At 43.2% G+C, this 11,578-nt stretch overlaps 1 pseudogene; it reads left to right on the top strand.

Annotated features, from left to right (window-relative positions):
- Positions 1-4,522, top strand: part of LOC127628199 (trimeric intracellular cation channel type B-like) — a 26,730-nt pseudogene extending 22,208 nt beyond the window's left edge.
- The last annotated feature ends 7,056 nt before the right edge of the window (positions 4,523-11,578 follow it).

Genomic DNA, 11,578 nt, shown 5'->3' with positions numbered 1-11,578 from the left:
ATCGCGTGCTTTCCTACAGCAGGGGCCAATCACGTGCTTTCCTACAGCAGGGGCCAATCACGTGCTTTCCTACAGCAGGGGCCAATCGTGTGCTTTCCTACAGCAGCGGCCAATCGCGTGCTTTCCTACAGCAGGGGCCAATCGTGTGCTTTCCTACAGCAGGGGCCAATCGCGTGCTTTCCTACAGCAGGGGCCAATCGCGTGCTTTCCTACAGCAGGGGCCAATCGCGTGCTTTCCTACAGCAGGGGCCAATCGCGTGCTTTCCTACAGCAGGGGCCAATCGGGTGCTTTCCTACAGCAGGGGCCAATCGCGTGCTTTCCTACAGCAGGGGCCAATCGCGTGCTTTCCTACAGCAGGGGCCAATTGCGTGCTTTCCTACAGCAGGGGCCAATCGTGTGCTTTCCTACAGCAGCGGCCAATTGCGTGCTTTCCTACAGCAGGGGCCAATCGTGTGCTTTCCTACAGCAGCGGCCAATTGCGTGCTTTCCTACAGCAGCGGCCAATCGTGTGCTTGCCAACAGCAGCGGCCAATCGTGTGCTTTCCTACAGCAGCGGCCAATTGCGTGCTTTCCTACAGCAGGGGCAAATCGTGTGCTTTCCTACAGCAGCGGCCAATTGCGTCCTTTCCTACAGCAGGGGCCAATCGTGTGCTTTCCTACAGCAGCGGCCAATCGCGTGCTTTCCTACAGCAGCGGCCAATCGTGTGCTTTCCTACAGCAGGGGCCAATCGCGTGCTTGCCTACAGCAGGGGCCAATCGCGTGCTTTCCTACAGCAGGGGCCAATCGCGTGCTTTCCTACAGCAGCGGCCAATTGCGTGCTTTCCTACAGCAGGGGCCAATCGCGTGCTTTCCTACAGCAGGGGCCAATCGCGTGCTTGCCTACAGCAGCGGCCAATCGCGTGCTTTCCTACAGCAGCGGCCAATCGTGTGCTTTCCTACAGCAGGGGCCAATCGCGTGCTTGCCTACAGCAGGGGCCAATCGCGTGCTTTCCTACAGCAGGGGCCAATCGCGTGCTTTCCTACAGCAGCGGCCAATTGCGTGCTTTCCTACAGCAGGGGCCAATCGCGTGCTTGCCTACAGCAGCGGCCAATCGCGTGCTTGCCTACAGCAGCGGCCAATCGCGTGCTTGCCTAGAGCAGCGGCCAATGGCGTGCTTGCCTACAGCAGCGGCCAATCGCGTGCTTTCCTACAGCAGCAGCCAATCGCGTGCTTTCCTACAGCAGCGGCCAATCGCGCTCTTGTCAACACACAAAACACACATTTCATTAGCAATGAGAAAAGAAAACATCTTCTTTAAGTTGAGCATGAAACGAACATTTCTCAAGGAAGATTTGGGATTGTTTGAGCGACATGCTTCCAACTCCACATGGTGTACACGCTTCCTCACCACTGTTATACACGGGTTATGGCACTCTAGCATCTCTAGTGCTGAGGAAGGGAACTGCATGCTAACATACAACAGTCTGGTGATCATTATATTGTTGATGACTGGTGTTTGAATACAGGCGTCTCATTTCACGTCCTGTCGTTTCTTTCTAAATAAAAGTGTTTCGTCTGGAGAACGCCGCAGGTAGAGTAATTACCTCTGTATTGATTTCCTCTCGTCTGCAGCGACGCATGTTGTCATGGTTACTGCGCAGGTGGCATTTGAAAAGGTTTGTGTGGATGATTGAGAGTAACCGTCTGACTCTCATGTGTACATACTAAACGTGATTATTAATCATCAGCTGAGACTTGCAGAGTTATTGTTTATGAATAATTATGCCTTCATATTAATATGCAAGTGATAAGCCACACCCCCATCTGCCATTGGTTGGGTCGAAAATATAGTCCCGCCCCCAAACTCAAGCCATTGTTTGAGTCAGTGTTGCTACCAATGGATTACTCGTAGAGATATGAGTACTGAACATTTTAACCTTTGACCTCTGTGCATCTGCAGCCCGACTAAGGTGACCCTGCTGGGAGCCGTTGTGTTTTCTCTCCAGCAGTGCCGGTACCTCCCGATCCAAACACATCACCTGATCTTCATCTACACGCTCTTCATCGTCACTAACAAGGTTTGTGCGGTTTTATTTACTCAAAGATGAACATTATATGTGATTTATCATTCGCAGTGTCATGATCAGACATCTCTCTTCAGACGGTGTGATGAATTACAGGAATGACCCGCCAAAGCTCGTCCTGCACCGCTTCAGTCTTACACCATTCACTCGTCTTCATCATTTCATGTGTTTGCATCATTCAGTTCTTGATACAGATGTGATCTGATGATGGTGTTGAAACATCTGCTCACATGTTCACCCTTTGACCTTTATTAATGGTCTCCAGTTTTACTCACTGAAAGCCCAAATAAATACATTTTACTTCATTGATTTAGTCAACAATTGTGTAATTAAGTGCACTTAACTTGATCTTATAAAACGAACTTAATTATTTAATCCTCCTATTGCACTCGGGTCATTTGTGACCCACGAGAGGCAGATGATGATCTTTAAATACCAGATCGTTTACGGAACCAAACGTTAAAATACACATTATACATGTTTTTCACATTATTTGATAAAATTGTTTAAGAGATGTAACACCTTTATACACACACACACACACACACACACACACACACACACTCACTACACACACACACACACACTCACTCACTGACACACACTCACACACACTGACACACACACACTCATTCACTGACACACACTCACTCACACACACACTCACTCACTGACACACACTCACACTCACTGACACACACACACTCACTCACTGACACACACACACACTCACTCACTGACACACACTCACACTCACGCACTGACACACACACACACACACACACACACACACACACACTCACTCACTGACACACACTCACACACACTGACACACACACACTCACACACACTGACACACACACACTCATTCACTGACACACACACTCACACACACACTCACTCACTGACACACACTCACACTCACTGACACACACACACTCACTCACTGACACACACTCACACTCACGCACTGACACACACACACACACACACTCTCACTCACACACACACACACTGACACACACTCACACTCACGCACTGACACTCACACACACACTGACACACACTCACTCACTCACACACACACACACACACACACACACACTCACTCACACATACATATACACACTCACACACACACTCACACACGCACTGACACACACACACACACACACACACACTCTCACTCACACACACACAGACAGACACACACACTCACACACTCTCACACACACAGACAGACAGACACACACACTCACACACACATTCTCCTGTACACAACAGACATGACAGATGTAACAAACATTACACACACTGTTTAAAGGGGTGTGGCCACAGCAAATGCATACATTATTCTAATGAGGGCTTGAAAGAGGAAATTGTTCATATTTCACCAGCTTACATCAAACATCAACATTCATCAGTTCATGCTAGTAAACAGATTTAGATCAGATTGTATACTTGAGTTGTTTTGATGAAGTCATGTTGAGTTTTATTGAGCAGTTATGAATTATAGTAAAAGTTATTCTCACATTAGATCAATTGTATATGATGTCACATGTAGATCATGTGTCACACTGGCTTTACTGGAGTTTTCAAAGAATTTCTAAAGTGTATTATTAAAATAAAAAGGCATATTAATTAATATCTTTTATTATTAACGCTTAAAATCCTTAAAGGGACAGTACACCCAAACATGTCAGTTCAGTCATTGTGTACTCACTGTCCCTTTAAGTCTGTGGATGTTTAATAAAATCAGTTCAAGGAACATAAATATTGAATCGATGAGCCCAAACGTGACATTAAGACAACAGAAGTGTCCTAACATGTGTTCTCTCTGTCAGACGCGGATGATGGTGTTGGGTTCCTCCTCGAATCCCTTTTCAGTGCTGGAGTCCGTCCTTTACAAAACTCTGTTTGTACGACCTCTGACCTTTGCTCCCCTGAGTGACCCGACCCCAAGCTCAGGTCAGAGCGGCTCCGTTTCTCAGAAGCACAACAAACCAAACGGCTCGAGGTCCAGCCGCACACGGGACAGAACACCCCACGCCCAAAAGACCAAATGAGTCCTGGCCAATCAGAGACCGGATCATCGAACCGGACCAAACGCTTCCTGCTGAGAATGTTTTAAAATGCACAAATCCTGTTTTTAATCCGTGTTGCTCTCATGTGTGTATATTTGCAGTTCTGAAATCATTATTTTCTATTCTGTACTTGTGAGTGTATTAAACACGATCATAAAGTGCATTTATGAGACATGTTTCATGTGAGATATATTGAATCATGTCATATAATCCACACGTGTGTCTTTAGTTGGTGGTGTGAGTAAATATTGTTCATAAAGGGGCAATAATGGATTTCTAAACATAAACAGTAAAATACTTTTACTCAATGGAAACAGTTTGCTAACATCAAATCTTAATCTGAATAATTGGATTGAGAATAAATGACCTTATCAAGTGAAATCATCTTTGATGTGATGGTGTAACTGGCTTAGAAGGGTTCGGTTCCTCTTCAAGAACATGTGCATGTCTTCTGTCAGTAGCGTGTTCACTTGTCATGTTTACGTCACATGTGCTGTGTGAGGTCACAGGTGAGGCAATCACTGGTCCACGATCAGTTTTTCTGGGGATTTCATACACATCAGTGACGTCAGAGCTGTATGTAAGGTGCTAGTCTGCCATTGGGAGCAACTTGTGGTTCAGTCTCTTACCCAAGGACACTTCAGCATGTGAGTGTATGTGTGTGTGTGTGTGTGTATCTGTTGTGAGTGTGTGTGTGTGTCAGATTGCTGTCATCCGCTGAATAACAACAGATGACTTGTAATACCAACACTGACCAAAAGATGGGGTTAGAGCTCCACTTAATGATGCCCTAGTTCTGTGTGGGTGTGTGTGCGCGCGCGCGCGTGTGTGTGCGTGAGTGTGTGTGCGTGCGTGCGTGCGTGCGTGTGTGTGTATGTGGGTGTGTGTGTGTGCGCGCGTGTGTGTGTGTGCGAGTGAGTGTATGTGCGTGCGTGTGTGTGTGTGTGTGTGTGTTTTGCACTGAGGATGTTTTAGTGTCTCACCTGTGGCTGATTTATTGATGGTGTTTGACAGATTGATCTGTTTTTTTTTTGGTCTTTCTGATTCATTTTCAACACTCGGTCAACTTTGACCACGAATACTAAAGGTGTTGCATTTGTTTACGACACTTCCACTTGTCAAATCAAGCTCAATTTTCATTTTCTTTTTCTTTGTATGTTCAAATGGAGGCTCAGATAATAAATAACAGAATAATATAGCAGAAATGCAAAGCAAATGCACTATTGATAAATGCACTATTGATAAATGCACTATTGATAAAGTTGTAATATCTGAACTTTACACAGTCAGGGTAATTCAGGTTAATATTATCTCACTCTCGTGTGGTGATGATTATGTAAACGTGTGCTGATTGTCAACATGACAGATGTTACGTGACACATCAAACACAAACTGCAGTTTTATGAGCATCATGACATCAGCAGCAGAAATTGGATTAGTGTTTTATTGTTTGATTTGTGTAATGATTCTATGAAATACTGTTTTTCATAATTCTGCTTTATGTTTGTAATGAGATCATCAGAACATAATCTCATGGTGCAAAAGAGCGTTCAGCGTGTCAGTGATTACACGGCAATATCATCAATGACTTCCAAATGCCACACTGTGAGAATTAACATACCATGAATGTCTTTCTGTTGCCGTGCCAACAACATTCTGATAGAGAGCAGAACATTTCCTTCTGTTCCATTGTGATGTCACCATGTGCCACACACACAGTTAAGACATTTGAACATTAATAACATTACTTCTGAGATGATAACTGGATGCTGCTCGTTTAATTAAACAATAATAAACGAACATATTACATAAATGGAAATTAATTTATAAAAACCTCAAAACATGGATTAGATTTTCCAGCTTTGCAATGAATATGGAATTTACATACAGTTTAAAATCAAATGTACAAACGTTGTGTCGAGTTAAACGTTGTGTCGAGTGAAACGTTGTGTCGAGTGAAACGTTGTGTCGAGTGAAACGTTGTGTGGTGTGAAACGTTGTGTCGAGTGAAACGTTGTGTCGAGTGAAACGTTGTGTCGAGTGAAACGTTGTGTCGAGTGAAACATTGTGTGGTGTGAAACGTTGTGTCATGTGAAACGTTGTGTCATGTGAAACGTTGTGTCGTGTGAAACGTTGTGTCGTGAGAAACGTTGTGTCGAGTGAAACGTTGTGTCATGTGAAACGTTGTGTCGTGAGAAACGTTGTGTCGAGAAAAACGTTGTGTCGAGTGAAACGTTATGTCGTGTGAAACGTTATGTCGTGTGAAACGTTGTGTCGAGTGAAACGTTGTGTCGTGAGAAACGTTGTGTCGAGTGAAACGTTGTGTCGTGTGAAACGTTGTGTCGTGTGAAACGTTGTGTCGTGAGAAACGTTGTGTCGAGTGAAACGTTGTGTCGTGTGAAACGTTGTGTCGAGTGAAACGTTGTGTCGAGTGAAACGTTGTGTCGTGTGAAACGTTGTGTCGAGTGAAACGTTGTGTCGTGTGAAACGTTGTGTCGTGTGAAACGTTATGTCGTGTGAAACGTTGTGTCGTGTGAAACGTGTCATGAGAAACGTTGTGTTGAGTGAAATGTTGTGTCGAGTGAAACATTGTGTGGTGTGAAACGTGTCGTGTGAAACGTTGTGTCGAGTGAAACGTGTCGAGTGAAACGTTTTGTCGTGTGAAACGCTAGTGTCGAAAGTGAAACGTTGTGTCGTGAGAAACGTTGTGTCGAGTGAAACGCTAGTGTCGTAGTGAAACGTTGTGTCGCGGTGAAACGCTAGTGTCGTGAGAAACGCTGTGTCGAGTGAAACGCTGTGTCGTGTGAAACGCTGTGTCGAAAGTGAAACGCTATGTCGAGTGAAACGCTGTAGTCGTGGTGAAACGTTGTGTCGAGTGAAACGCTAGTGTCGTGGTGAAACGCTATGTCGTAGTGAAACGTTATGTCGTAGTGAAACGCTAGTGTCGCGGTGAAACGCGTGTCATGAGAAACGTTGTGTTGAGTGAAATGTTGTGTCGAGTGAAACATTGTGTGGTGTGAAACGTGTCGTGTGAAACGTTGTGTCGAGTGAAACGTGTCGAGTGAAACGTTTTGTCGTGTGAAACGTTGTGTTGAGTGAAATGTTGTGTCGAGTGAAACATTGTGTGGTGTGAAACGTTGTGTCGAGTGAAACGTTGTGTCGAGTGAAACGTTGTGTCGAGTGAAACGTTGTGTCGAGTGAAACGTGTCGTGTGAAACGTGTCATGAGAAACGTTGTGTTGAGTGAAACGTTGTGTCGTGTGAAACGTTGTGTGGTGTGAAACGTTGTGTGGTGTGAAACGTTTTGTCGAGAGAAACGTTGTGTCGTGTGAAACGTTGTGTCATGTGAAACGTTGTGTCGAGTGAAACGTTGTGTCTTGAGAAACGTTGTGTCGAGTGAAACGTTGTGTTGTGTGAAACGTTGTGTCGAGTGAAACGTTGTGTCGAGTGAAACGTTGTGTCGTGTGAAACGTTGTGTCGTGTGAAACGTTGTGTCGTGAGAAACATTGTGTTGAGTGAAACGTTGTGTTGTGTGACGTTGTGTCGAGTGAAAAGTTGTGTTGTGTGAAACGTTGTGTCGTGAGAAACGTTGTGTCGAGTGAAACGTTGTGTCGTGAGAAACGTTGTGTCGAGTGAAATGAAACCCTCCAAAAATGTACCCCATTGACTTCCATTGTAAGTGTCTCACTGAAACCTCCATTTGTGCTGTTTTTAAAGTCTAAATAATTGTTTTGCTAATTATCATTATGCCATAAATGCTGTCGATTGAGCTTCGATTGACCAGATTTCAACTGAAAATGATCTGAGAACTCTTTTCAAGATCTCTGACAACACCTTCAGTCTGTCAATGCTCTGTGATGTCATCATGCACAACACTCTACACGCACTCTGTGTCATTCCCTTAGTGATGACATCACATTCACTCTCCGAAGGTGCTCTATAGTGTGTGTGTGTGTGTGTGTGTGTGTGTGTGTGTGTATGTGTGTGTGTGTGTGTGTTCTGAAGGCAGAACTGCTGTAGCATCATATGGTATCAACTAAGGGTCCGTGCTGTGTGGGAGGGACATCACTCTGTCTCTCTCTCTCAGTGGATTGGTGACACTGTGTGGTACGTCCCAAACAAAGGCAGTTGCACACAAAGGGAGCTCACACACACACACACACACACACACACACACTCATCAGCTGTTCCAAACGGCCACACAGTCCCTCCTCCTTTGTGTTCTTCTACGCTGGAGACAAAGACGACACAGAAGCTTTAGAACACCACGACAAATCAGACGGTGGCTCATCCACACAGACCACACCAGTTCAACTCTAAAACAATTCAATTTACAACTCATATCTGTCTGTACAAAAGGGTGTCATAATTTACTCTCCCGCTTAATTTAAATGAAAGTGGATGGGGACTGCGATGTCAAGCTCCAAAAGTGACAAAAAGCACCATAAAATGAGTTCAGGTCTTGTGGATTCATTCAAATTAAGAATAAAATTTAAGACATTATTCACCTATAATCTTCCTGTCCGCTGTAGCTCTCAAGTCTCATTTGTCTTCACAAATTTTTGAATATGTTGTGTGAAGACATGCTGCACCAGGTTTGATGTTCATTATGCTATTATGTTGGTTTATAGACATTTATTGAGTTAAACATTGGTGCATTTTTAGGCTGCCGCTTGCAATTTTTTTACTCATTGCGAGAGAATGCTAAACTATTGCGAGGGCACGCAAAACTACTGCGACAGAACGCAACACTATTGCAACAGAGCATAAAACTATTGGACAGAGCTAAAACTATTGCGACAGAATGCAACACTATTGCAACAGAGCGCAAAACTATTGCGACAGAACGCAAAACTATTGCGACAGAACGCAACACTATTGCAACAGAACGCAAAACTATTGCAACAGAACGCAAAACTACTGCGACAGTAAGCAAACACTATTGCAACAGAACGCAAAACTATTGCAACAGAGCGCAAAACTATTGCGACAGAATGCAACACTATTGCAACAGAACGCATAACACTATTGCAGAAGCAGAACTGCCGAAAAACTATTACGACGACAGAACGCGCAAAACTATTGCGACAGAATGCAACACTATTGCAACAGAACGCAAAACTATTGCGACAGAACGCAAAACTATTGCGACAGAAGGCAACACTATTGCAACAGAACACAAAACTATTGCGACAGAACGCAACACTATTGCGACAGAACGCAAAACTGTTGCGACAGAATGCAACACTATTGCGACAGAAAGCAACACTATTGCGACAGAACGCAAAACTTGCGACAGAACGCAACACTATTGCGACAGAAAGCAACACTATTGCAACAGAACGCAAAACTATTGCGACAGAACGCAAAACTATTGCGACAGAAGGCAACACTATTGCAACAGAACGCAAAACTATTGCGACAGAAAGCAACACTATTGCGACAGAACGCAAAACTATTGACGAAAGCAACACTATTGCGAACGCAAAACTATTGGACGAACGCAAAACTATTGCGACAGAACGCAAAACTATTGCGACAGAAAGCAACACTATTGGACGAGCAACACTATTGACGAACGCAAAACTATTGCGACAGAACGCAAAACTATTAGCGACAGAAAGCAACACTATTGGCAAGCACACTATCAACGCAAAACACTATTAGCGACAGAACGCAAAAACTATTAAGACGCAGAACTATGCGAAAGCAACACTATTGCGAGGGTACACAAAACTCATTTCCGAACCCTGTAAGAGGCTCCGTAGAAAAACAAAAGCTCTCTGTGAAATGTGTTTTAGAAGTTAACTTAAAAGTAATTAGTATGCGATTACTTTTCTGATTAAGTAATCTGTAAATTTAGTAATGTGATTACTACATTACAGGTTTAGAATAGTAATTAGTCATTTGCAGTGAATTACTTTTTTTCGAGTGACTTACCCAACAACAACAACAACAAAAAATTTTGTTTGAGTTTGTGACACGTAAAAACAAACTTTTAAGTATTTTCAAGGCATGAAATGTGTGAACATCCAATATACAAGAACAGAAGTATTTTGTATTCACGACTTGAATGTTTTTGCCGTAGTGTCATCTCGTGATATGTACACGTGACCTTGATGTGTGATTGAATGCTTTGAGGTTGAAAGTGGTCAATTTAAACTTTTAAATCATAACATTGTTTGATGTTGAAGCGGAGGACCAATCAGAGAGCTGCGCATCATTTGAATCTGTAGCGGCCATTATTTGTATTTATTTGTTTTACATAGTGAGTTGAGTTGTTCAGTGTTTTTAAAGCTTTCCCACTTCGTAATTTTCTAATTAAATGCCCTGTTTGCTAACTAGCCTTCATGTTTGTGGCATTTAGCATCTACCCTTTGCAGTGCACTATAAAGTGTACTCTCACACTGGTAGTCGCAGACAGATCTCAGTGTTTGTCTGGCTTTGAGGCTGATCTCAGATCTGTTCTGAAGGGTATTCTCTGTGGACAGTGTCCTCCCTTCTGTCATTAATATTCTGTCATGCGTGTGCCGCCCCGGCGAGACATCAGAGCGCTGCAGTCGCTCACAGATAAAGAGGAAGCTATTAATCCCTGCAAGATTACAGCCAGTGATCCTTTATCCCACACTAACACTCCAGTACCAGCGGCTCGTTCCCTTTTCAACAGCGTGTGCAGACGGTGAAATGCTTCAGCAAAGGTCACAGACAGACTCAACCTGACAAAGATTTCATTTATATTACTGCAGTGCTATAATATTTGTGACAATTTACAATATATGTAGATATATATATGGTAGTTGCCTTTCACCTTATCTTTACACTAGTAGTTTTGGAATAATTTATTCATTACAAGACAAACTGTATATAGGATTGCACAGCATTGTGCTGAATACTTTTGTGGACACCCCACACTACACAACAAATACTTTAATTCCAGTCAAAATAGCTGAAATTCCTTAAAACAAGATTTGAGAAGCAAAATTGTCTTGACAGCAGAATGAAGCACAATGTTGATCATCACACAACATTGTGTTACAGTGAGTATTTTAAAGGATTAGTTTACTTCAGTCATTGTTTACTCACCACGTGTTGTCATAACCCTTAATTAATTTCTTTATTTTTCTGAACACAAAGGAAGAAATTGTGAAATGTTACGCTCAGTGATGTCATACAATGGCAGTTTATAAAGTGTCTCGTAATTTTCCTCACGTGCAACTTCAATCCTTCTCTGTCATAGATCATGAAGAACAAAACTTATCCAAACATCAAAAGCAACAACATGTTAGTTAGATCCAATACCAACTAAGCTCTTAAAAGAGGTATCTCCTGTAATCTCAGAACCTCTTCTTAATATCATTAACTCCTCGCTATGCTTAGGACATGTCCCAAGAAACTTTAAAATGGCAATTATCAAACCGCTAATTAAGAA

The sequence above is a fragment of the Xyrauchen texanus genome, chromosome 34, assembly GCF_025860055.1.
Source record: "Xyrauchen texanus isolate HMW12.3.18 chromosome 34, RBS_HiC_50CHRs, whole genome shotgun sequence".
Classification (NCBI taxonomy): Eukaryota; Metazoa; Chordata; class Actinopteri; order Cypriniformes; family Catostomidae; genus Xyrauchen; species Xyrauchen texanus.
This window is presented reverse-complemented; position numbering and strand designations above follow the sequence as displayed.